The 10,273-nt window shown below is 41.1% G+C and overlaps 1 long non-coding RNA gene across 2 annotated transcripts; it reads left to right on the top strand.

Moving 5' to 3' along the window:
- Positions 1 to 548: 548 nt before the first annotated feature.
- Positions 549 to 4,384, top strand: LOC144004386 (uncharacterized). 2 transcript variants are annotated; one of them, XR_013279338.1, is made up of 4 exons: positions 549 to 698; positions 1,257 to 1,388; positions 1,969 to 2,112; positions 2,184 to 4,384. It is a non-coding gene; the product is annotated as an uncharacterized LOC144004386 (long non-coding RNA). The 2 variants fall into 2 exon arrangements; XR_013279332.1 differs by having other exon boundaries at positions 1,966 to 2,112.
- The last annotated feature ends 5,889 nt before the right edge of the window (positions 4,385 to 10,273 follow it).

The following is a 10,273-nucleotide window of genomic DNA, read 5'->3' as shown; positions in this document are numbered from 1 at the left end:
TATTGGTAAGTTTACACGTTATGGCTCAACTTACCCCTTGATATGGGTCATCTTACCCCTGACCTGGGGCAAATTGAGACACAATACCATTTTTTTGAAAGGTCATTATTTTAATGGTTGGTTGGCATTGCTACCAAAAAAGTAAATATAAATAAGTTTCAGAGAGAGAGAGAGAGAGAGAGAGAGAGAGAGAGAGAGAGAGAGAGAGAGAGAGAGAGAGAGAGAGAGAGAGAGAGAGAGAGAGAGAGAGAGAGACTCACACCACACACATACACCTAAAATATTTATTATTCCTAAAAACGTGTCCTGTATTGGATTTAAAATGTGCAGGTGTTGTATTTCTAATGTTGTGCCTGGTGATATCCCGAGGAAGCAATTGCTTCCAAATGAACATTTTGGTCTGAAATGTAATGAATCCTTATGGACGCCTCTAAAATGCAGAGGCATGTTTTTCCAGGCGCTTTAGGCCTTAATGGGTGTAAACCTGAAGGAAGCGTGTAAAGACTGCATTGGTGGGCTTTATACATGTGTATACGTTACTGTTGTATACATGCCTTTTTGAAGAGGATGTGTCGCACAGTGTTGGTGAGAAGCAAAAAGAAGGAAACGGACGACGCAGACTCAGACAGCAGTTGTACTGAAGTCCGGCCAAGTGACAAGACTGACAAGCCACACGGTAGCAGTACTGATCGAACTAGGTAAAGTATTTGTAGGTAAAGTATTTTAAAACTTTTGGGGGAGTTGGAGACTTTCCTTCAAGTTTGTGAGGCGTGGTACACGTTCTTCCAACTATGTACGGACTACGGAAGCTACATTTTTCAAATAAGTATTTACTGTGACAATAATTTTACTACTGCTTTATCATACATTAGTGGTACATAAAGCTGTTGATTTGCCTCCCTGGGATTAACATGAAAAAACACACACGCGCGCACACGCACCACCACATAACTGGAATTTGCCCACTCAAACAGTACCGGTATCCGCCCTTGGACTATTTCCGGTATTCGCCCTTGGACTATTTCATCAGACAGTGCAGATAAGAATCACTGCAACCGACTTGTCATGTGCCTACAGTGCCAATGTAAATAAACAACATTCAACTCTTGCATTGGATTTGTATCTCATTAGAATGTGCAAGTGTTCTTTTTCTATTATCTTGCCAGATGAAATCCAGTAGAAGCACATTTCTGTTGCAGAATGAGCAAGCCATTGTGCTCTGAAATGTAACTTGTGTGCGTGTGTGTTCTTGTCAGTTCATGTTGTAGGCGTGCCGTCTTGGACAGATAGGTGGGCCGTGCAAACAAAGACATGGGAAACGTGGGCAACATGAAAGACAAATGACCTGGTTGCACTACTGACAAATGTCAGCCGACCCCAAGACCAAGGTAAAGTATATTCAAACAATTTGAAACTACTTCCCTTCTTCATTCTAATAGCTCACAGTGGCTTAATTTGGACGTGCTAATGCTATCGGTGTATGTTCGAAGTAGTTTTGCTTTCAGTCTCTGACTGTAATTCCCGCAACAGTTTACATATAAAATTGAAGTCCACTTTTGTCACGAACATGTCATGTCATTATGTCATTTTGACAATGAACCTATTGATGAAGGTGTATATTCAAACAATTTGAAACGATTTGCCTTCATTCAAATAGCTCACAGTGGCTTTGGACATGCTAATGCTATTTGGTAGGTCCCAAGTTCGAAGTAGTTTTGCTTTCAGTCTCTGACTGTAATGCCAGCAACAGTTTACATGTAAAATTGATTTGTACTATTGATTAGAGTTACGGCGGTCTTACCATCGGTTAATGATTTATGAAGGTGGGTCCGATATATCAACAAGGCAGGTTGAAATAAATAAACTTATGTCTGCCTTTTTCTAAGAGGAACAGAAGCGTCTTCAACTACAGCATTTAAAAAGGATTTTAACAATGACTTTCTGATATATTTGTTTAACTGTCAGTAGGACACACTGTTGAGGGGGGAAATCAAAGCCCTATATCTCTGGTTCCATCAGAGGACGTGCATGAGGGAAGTGGTGTGTGGGCACGAGACGGACTGGAGCCTTAACTGACAGTTGCAACATCCAATTAGAGCACAGGACTAAAAAGTAAAAGCAAGTTACTAGATACTAACATTTATTTTGATTCACTATAATGAGTTTCAACCCATTTTGTGCAGTTTTCTCATCACTGACGACGAGCACGAGCCAGTTGACATGTCGTCAAGAGATGTTCCTTTGCTGGAGAGGTTGAAGCGTGTCGCGGCTGCTGGCATCGTCGGACTGTCAACTGGAGCTGCCTTTGGATTGATTGTAGCCTCCCTGCCTGCGTGCGCCATGGGGATGGCTGGCTTGGTTGCCGTTGAGACCACTTTTGGTGTAGGGGCAGCTGCTGGGGGATTTGCTGGTGGTGCGATTGGAGTCGCTAATGGTTTAGAGGCAGACAGTGTGAGGGAGGGAGTTTGTGATACTCTTGATCAGGTTATGGAGGTCACAGAGGCTGCTGTTAAGGCTGCAGTAGCTGTGTTTAATTGTCTAGCCGGGTTCTTTGGCAAGTAAATTCTTTGGCAAAATTGAAACTGGGCTTTGGTACGTGCCGAAACCCGGGCGGAACTAATGATTTGAATCACGGTCCTAAATCTGTCTCAAAATCACAATGTCACCTCCACAGCTGCCTTTCGCATTCCATTACACCTCCAAACGTTACATTAATTGAACGTTATCCCTTTTCGAAAATTAAATAAAATCATACCACTGCACTCCATGAAAATGTCTTAAATCTGAAATAAATCAAAGTACTTTGTAAAATTTGCCCTGGCTGCTGATTCATCACCCTAAACACAAGTCGTAAGACTTATCAGTGTTGTGTTTGGTTCAGTGGTATCGCACTTGTGTTCTGATGTGGTTAGACCACTACGCAGGGGACCCCTGGTCATTCTTTTCCTCTCTGCGTTGTTGAAACAGATGCCGTCGCCAAAAAAAAAAAAAAAAATAGCCTTTGAAATGTATACGTTTTTGATTTAATGTGATAGTAATGTGGGGCAAAGCATGTACGCCATTAAGTTATATTGAGAAATGATGATCATCTATTTCAAAGGCAAAATTACAAACAAACCAAGAATCGGAAGCAAAATGCTCATTTGTACTTGTACTACATATGTTGAGGGAGTGAGGATGATTCAGTTTTTCTTTCCCATGATATTATTTCGCTCTCTCATAGTGTCCATTACAATTACAGTAGGCTATACGCCGATTGCCAATTGTGTAAATTAGGTGATGACAGGCAGCCAATAGCTACTTTCCTTCCTGGAGAGTGGGCAACGCTTCTTTAATCTACTGTTTGAATGTAATATTTTAGAATTGGCCACCAGATGTCGCTGTGGAGGGATGTTCAAACGTCCCAAATGATCGATTCTTTTTCGGAATCAATTGTTCTAAATGATTCGATCGTTTCAGTGTTCCATTTCTGCCATCTCTAGAGGCAAACGTCTGTAGCTCACAATTGTTACCACCACACACGCACCTCACCTGTTCTCATTTAACCCTAATTTGATGACTCCGAACATTTGACAGGAATGGAAGTCTCACCATATTATCACGTGTTTCTGGTTTTTCAGTAGGCTATTTATTTTTTTTTTATCAATGTTTTGTATGAGCAGGAGAAGAAAATGAACAGAATTGAAATAATACAAATTGTCAATTGTAAAGTATTTGACGAAATCACGGTATTTTTTTTTGTCATCAGGTAGGATTTCTTTTCACACAAATGGCCTCCTTGTCACGCCGCCACCAGGAGTGGCGGTTCATGCTTTTATTTTTGTGTCTCTGTTTCCCGTTTTACTTTGAAATCCTAACTCTCCTCTCACCCCAGGTCACTTGCCCTTCCTGCCGCGCCATAATTACCGGTCCCCGCCCTTGATTATCACCACCTGCCACCAATCACCTACTGCAATAAAAGCCACCTGCATTCTCCCCTCAGTGCCGAAGTGTCACAGTCAGTGCATGGAAGCGTCCCACAGTCCTTATGTCCTCGTTCATGTTGCCACGTATTTTTGCCTTGTTTTTGTGCTTTTTCCTCCCCAGTGGAGCGCCTTTTGTTACCCCTTTTGCCTTGTGCCCTTTTTCCTCCCTAGCGGAGCGCTTTTCGTTGTCCCCAGTACCTTTTGCCTGTTTTTTCCTCCCTAGTGGAGCGCTTTTTGTTCTCCACTTTTTTGCCTCCCTGTTCTACTCTCAGCTTGAGAGGAGACCCCTGTTGGCCGGTAATAAACCTGCTGCCTTGGTGGCTTACCTTACGCCTGCGTCTGAGTCCTACCTTACCTCGCCTTGTCACTCCTCTTTGGAATGAACTATGTAATTTAAAATAAATCTACTTTTCATGCCATCTGGTCCTCTGGTTTTCTGTTTATACTTGGCAATCTAAATTATACAGTACGGAGCCCGGTAGGGGAAATTCCGAGAATATTTAAGAATACAATATAGCGCAATACTTTGCAATCTAATGCAATGCTATTGCGCTATATTTAGAGCTGTCAAATGATTACGTTTGAATCAGATTAATCACATCTTGGAATTTCGATTAATAACCATTAATCGCTTAATGAGGAAGGCTTTTAATCAACATTCTTCCCGCCAAATTGAAAGAACACCTGCTATGTGTTAATTATTTTGACATTTAATGTTATGAAGACATTTTCAACATTTTTTGATCCACTGCACACGCTCATCCTCCTCTTTTTCTAATCAGTTAACTACTTACATAATTTGAAATGGGGGAAAATAAGACCCTGATAGTTTGACATGAACAATTATTCGGAATGTCATACACAAACATTTATTAAATGCTTTACTTTAATGCATGTAGTTTTGTTTATTGCTCAAACACAACCTGTGCTACCTTTAACGTAACCGTCCGCTGTCAACTAAAGGATATTCTGCGGTCAAAATTAATTGTATGCTTAATCTGTGTTAATCTAATACATAATTAATGTGATATTTTTGTGATTAATTAATTAGTTAACGCTAGTTATTTTACAATTGCATTGCATTATATTACAATGCTATTGCATTACATTGCAATAACTATTGCTTTATAATGCAATAATTTGCAATATAATGCAAAATTATTGTGTTTTAACACAATGACTTTTGCAAAAAATATTGTGAAATATTTAAGTCCTTATGAAATATTGCTTTTCATGCGAAGTATCTCCTCACCTCGGACATCTCCTCACCTCGCATATATATATATATATATATATATATATATATATATATATATATGTCAAACGATTAAAAATTTTAATCTGACAAAAAAAAGAGAGAGTGGGACTTGAACAGTTGACCGCGCCTGGTTACTGAACAAGCAGCTCTACCTCATAAGCCACAGACACAAGCCACTCAAAGCAAGAAATAGAGACTTGCAAAACCTTACACTGGGGACAGCCAGTACGAAATGAGCCATGCTGCTTCTCCTGGTTTAGTATGCTGGTGTTAGGTGGAATCCTCGCTCAGTTGGCCTCATTTTGGACACACCAGCAATGCAGTACAGAGACGAACAAGACTGGCATAGCTCGGGTGGTACAGTGGTTGTCTCCCAACCAGAAGGTCTTGAGTTCGATCCTCAATGCTTGAGTTACTTTTTTTTTTTCTTTTTTTTTTTTTTAAATGAGCTGGTAAAATGTACTCAATACTCTCGTTGAATTTCCTTAGAATTTCTGAGTGAATATTGAAACATGGCTAAACATTTGAAAATTTGATGGTAAGGACCTTCTCATACCCATGTTTTCAACAGCCCGTGAAGAACCCCATCTTTCAAAAAGAGTTCCCTGTATTGAAACGGTTCTTACAGGAACCCTGGGCCTCAAAAGAACCCTTGCAGATTTATTTATTTATTTTCCATAAAAGGGTTCCCCGGAAGTCGAAGGTTCAGGATAGAACCTCTGCCCTTCATGAAGAACCCTTTTGGAACTCTTACTTCTAAGCATGTAGCCTCTGGTCTGTAGCCTCCTCTTCGCCACGTCTCTTCGCCGATGTCATCAATATTTTGAAGCAGATGTGATGCCTCTGCTGTTTATTTTTTTTTATGTAAGCCCATGGTGATATGCTGAAACGTGCTTGCTATGGAGATCCACCAGCGTTGTCAGCAGTGCAAGAATAATGACTCATATAAATATTTTAATGTTTTTAATACAATAAAATGGCACAATATAGGGGGATAATATACATACAGGCACATGAAAAGTAAAAACGCCAGAAAGGCAGAAACAGATAATTTTGTAAACAGAGTAACAACACATTGTGGTGTATTGTTACTAATGTGACCACTAGGGGGCGCTGGTATGTTGTTGACATGTAGGCTGAGCGCAAACAGTTCAGTCAAGACATCGCCGATTATGATGCCAAGTTGCCGTCTGCCTGTTTTTTTTTTTTTTATATATATATACAGCACTACACAAAGAGCTGTTAACCCACGCTTTAACAAAGCCAACACAAGGTAAAGGACCACAACACACATCAAAGTTTTACTTCAAAATACAGCTCTGGTTCTACTGTTTACAAATGGCGCCCTTGTGTAATCGAGTTATCCCTGCGAATGTTAACAAGTTACAACAAACTGTCTCCGGTGGTCAGCATAAGAGGGAAAAAACAAGGCAGAGTTAAACCTGTCTATCTGCGCACACAGCAGTGATTGCTCGATGTACTGTCGTCTCCCCTATTCTTCAATGCCTTGACAAATGCACGCAACCACAATCATAAGAAACAATGACGAAAATATACTCCAAAACGCTGACAACTGAAGAAAAACAAATGGCAATTGCCACTGCCGGAAAGGGCGGTGCACTCAGAGATGTGCAGTGAGTCCATAGCGACCCACAAAGAAAGAAGAGCATAAATAAACATTCAAAACAAACCAAAACAATTGATCCAAGTGTCATAAGGCCCAGCACAAGGCATCCATCCATCCATCCATCCATCATGTTACTCATCCGGAGTCAGGTCGCAGAGGCAGCAACTTTAGCAGGGAAGCCCAGACTTCCCTCTCCCCAGCCACTTCACCCAGCTCCTCCGGCGGGATGCCAAGGCGTTCCCAGGCCAGCCGAGAGACACAGTCTCTCCAGCGTGTCCTGGGTCGTCCCCAGGGCCTCCCGCCGGTGGGACATGCCCGGAACACCTCTCCAGGGAGGCGTCCAGGAGGCATCCGAACCAGATGCCCGAGCCACCTCAACTGGGTCCTCTCTATATGTGGAGGAGCAGCGGCTCCACTCCGAGTCCCTCCCGGATTACCGAGCTTCTCACCCTATCTCTAAGGGAGAGCCCGGACACTCTACGGAGGAAACTCATTTCGGCCGCTTGTATCCGGGATCTCGTTCTTTCGGTCACGACCCACAGCTCGTGACCATAGGTGAGGGTTGGAACCTCGATCGACCGGTAAATCGAGAGCTTCGCCTTTTGGCTCAGCTCTTTCTTCATCACAACGGACCGATACAGAGTCCGCATCACTGCAGACACTGCACCGATCCGCCTGTCGATCTCCCGCTCCATCCTGCCCTCACTCGTGAACAAGACCCCAAGATACTTGAACTCCTCCACTTGGGGCAGGATCTCATCCCCGACCCGAAGACGGCACTCCACCGTTTTCTGACTGAGGACCCTGCTCTTGGATTTGGAGGTGCTGATCTTCATCCCAACTGCTTCATACTTGGCTGCGAACCGCTCCAGTGGGAGTTGGAGATCCTGGCTTGAAGAAGCCAACAGCACCACATCATCTGCAAAAAGCAGAGATGCAATGCTGAGGCCACCAAACTGGAGTATGGAGTACCAAAACTACCAAAATCTAAAATAAATAAATGACTAAATAAATAAATAAATAAATGACTAAAAGTGAAAATAAAAATCAATATAAAAAAAAATGTAATTCGAAAATTATATCTAAAAAAAAAATAAATCTAATGGAAATAAATGGATGGATGGATGGATGGATGGATAAATCCGTTTTTATTTTCACTTTTAGTCATTTATGTATTTAGTCATTTATATAGTCATTTATTTATCTATTTATATAGTCATTTATTTATTTTGAATTTTGGCGGTTTTGGGCCGTACTGCCAAGTCAAAATGTTATTCAAATGAGGGGGCGGTCCTAAGCATGTCTTGGGTTGGACATTGCAAACTGCCTGTCGAGTGAGCAGCTCGGCGAACAAGGAAGTCTTGCCAGCTTACAATGGAGAGCTCCAGCAATGGACGACGATCGTGTCCACTGTCACCTCACCTTGCGACTTGAGTTATTACTTATTAGACAACAAGTGAGAGCAGACAGTGGACAAGATAGTCGTCTATTGCTGGAGCTCTCCATTGCAAGCCGGCGAGACTTCCTTGTTCGCCGAGCTGTATCCCAAAACTGCCAAAATTCAAACTAAATAAATGACTAAATAAATGACTAAAAAAATAAATGAATAAATGACTAAATAAATAAATAACTAAAAGTGAAAATAAAAATCAATATAAAAAAAGATAATTTGAAAATTATATCTAAAAAATAAATATTAATGGAAATAAATCTGTTTTTATTTTCACTTTTAGTCATTCATTTATTTATTTAGTCATTTATTTACACCTCGGCTGTGCCTAGAAATTCTGTCCTTAAAAGTTATGAACATTATCGGTGATAAAGGACAGCCTTGGTGGAGTCCAACCCTCACTGAAAACAAATTCGACTTACTACTGGCAATGCGGACCAAACTGACACCAGTCGTGCAAGGACCGAACAGCCCATATCAGGGGGCTCGGTACCCCGTACTCCTGAAGCACCTCCTAAAGGACTCCCTAAGGGACACCGTCGAATGCCTTCTCCAAGACCACAAAACACACGTGGACTGGGGGAGCAAACTTGCACACACCCTCGAGGATCCTGCCGAGGGTGTAGAGCTGGTCCACTGTTCCACGGCCAGGACAAAAACCACACTGCTCCTCCTGAATCCGAGATTCGACTTCCCAACAGAACCTCTTCTCCAGCACCCCTGAATACACCTTACCAGGGAGGCTGCGGAATATGATCCACAAGGCTACCTGAACCTCGTAATGAAAACACTATCTCAAGGAGCCATCCGTGCCAGGAGAGGCTCGAAAGCTCCGTCCCTAGACCCAACATCAGCTTCTGCCGCAGAGGGCTCCTTCTGAGGAAACACTGGAAAAGTAAAGTTACCAGACTATAATAATTTTTGAAGAACATAAGACCGAGCTAAAACTATAAAAAGAAAATACTAAAAGAATAAAAGAAGAGAGGAACATTTTATGTGTGTGAGTCTCTCTCTCTCTCTCTCTCTCTCTCTCTCTCTCTCTCTCTCTCTCTCTCTCTCTCTCTCTGTACATTATATATATATATATATATATATATATATATATATATATATATATATATATATATATATATATATATATATATATTATATATTAGGGGTGTGCCAAAAAAAATCGATTCATAAAAGAATCGAGATTCTCATTTATGAATTGAATCGAAATTAATATCCAAAAATCGATTTTATTTAAATTACAAATGAAGAAGAAGGGGAAAAGGCAGTTGTAGCCCACATGCTGTTTTTGTGGAAAAAGACACTTACAATACAAAATTAATAAATGTTTAAACTATATATATATATATATATATATATATATATATATATATATATATATATATATATATATACACACACACACACACACACACACACACACACACACACACACACACCCCACACACACACACGCACACACACACACGCGTTTCTGGTCTCAAAAAGTGGAGATCAGGTTAAATCAAATCCAAAGTATTGGTCAGTGATAAACATGTTATATCTTCTGTAATAATATTGGCATTCCAGCGAGTCCTGTGTGAATATTGGTGGTTGTTTTGTTCGGTAGTTAAAGCGCTATAAAAAGCAGTCCATTTACCATTAATGTTGTTTAGATGAAGCGCTTTCAGTCATGATGTAATGTAAAGTAGGCGGAAGACGGAAGTAATTTAAACTGCCATGACTCCCGCATCTATTTTTAATTTCTACTGTATTTATGAACCATTGAACCAGTATTTTTCAATTGTTACATTTGGCGGGGGTGGTTTCCTACTTGTCAAGTGAGGGTGCGTTAGGGGCGGAGTGTATTCAAATGAGACAGGAGCTTCTGATGTATGACGTACTATCAGGCCACGAAGAATGCTGTTTTCTCATTGGTTAGGTCTGGCTGGTCTGCTGACAACAACACATCGGTTTGGACC

Source organism: Festucalex cinctus, chromosome 1 (genome assembly GCF_051991245.1).
Source record: "Festucalex cinctus isolate MCC-2025b chromosome 1, RoL_Fcin_1.0, whole genome shotgun sequence".
Taxonomy (NCBI): Eukaryota; Metazoa; Chordata; class Actinopteri; order Syngnathiformes; family Syngnathidae; genus Festucalex; species Festucalex cinctus.
The sequence above is the reverse complement of the archived record's forward strand: the minus strand, read 5'-3'. Positions and strand labels throughout refer to the sequence as shown.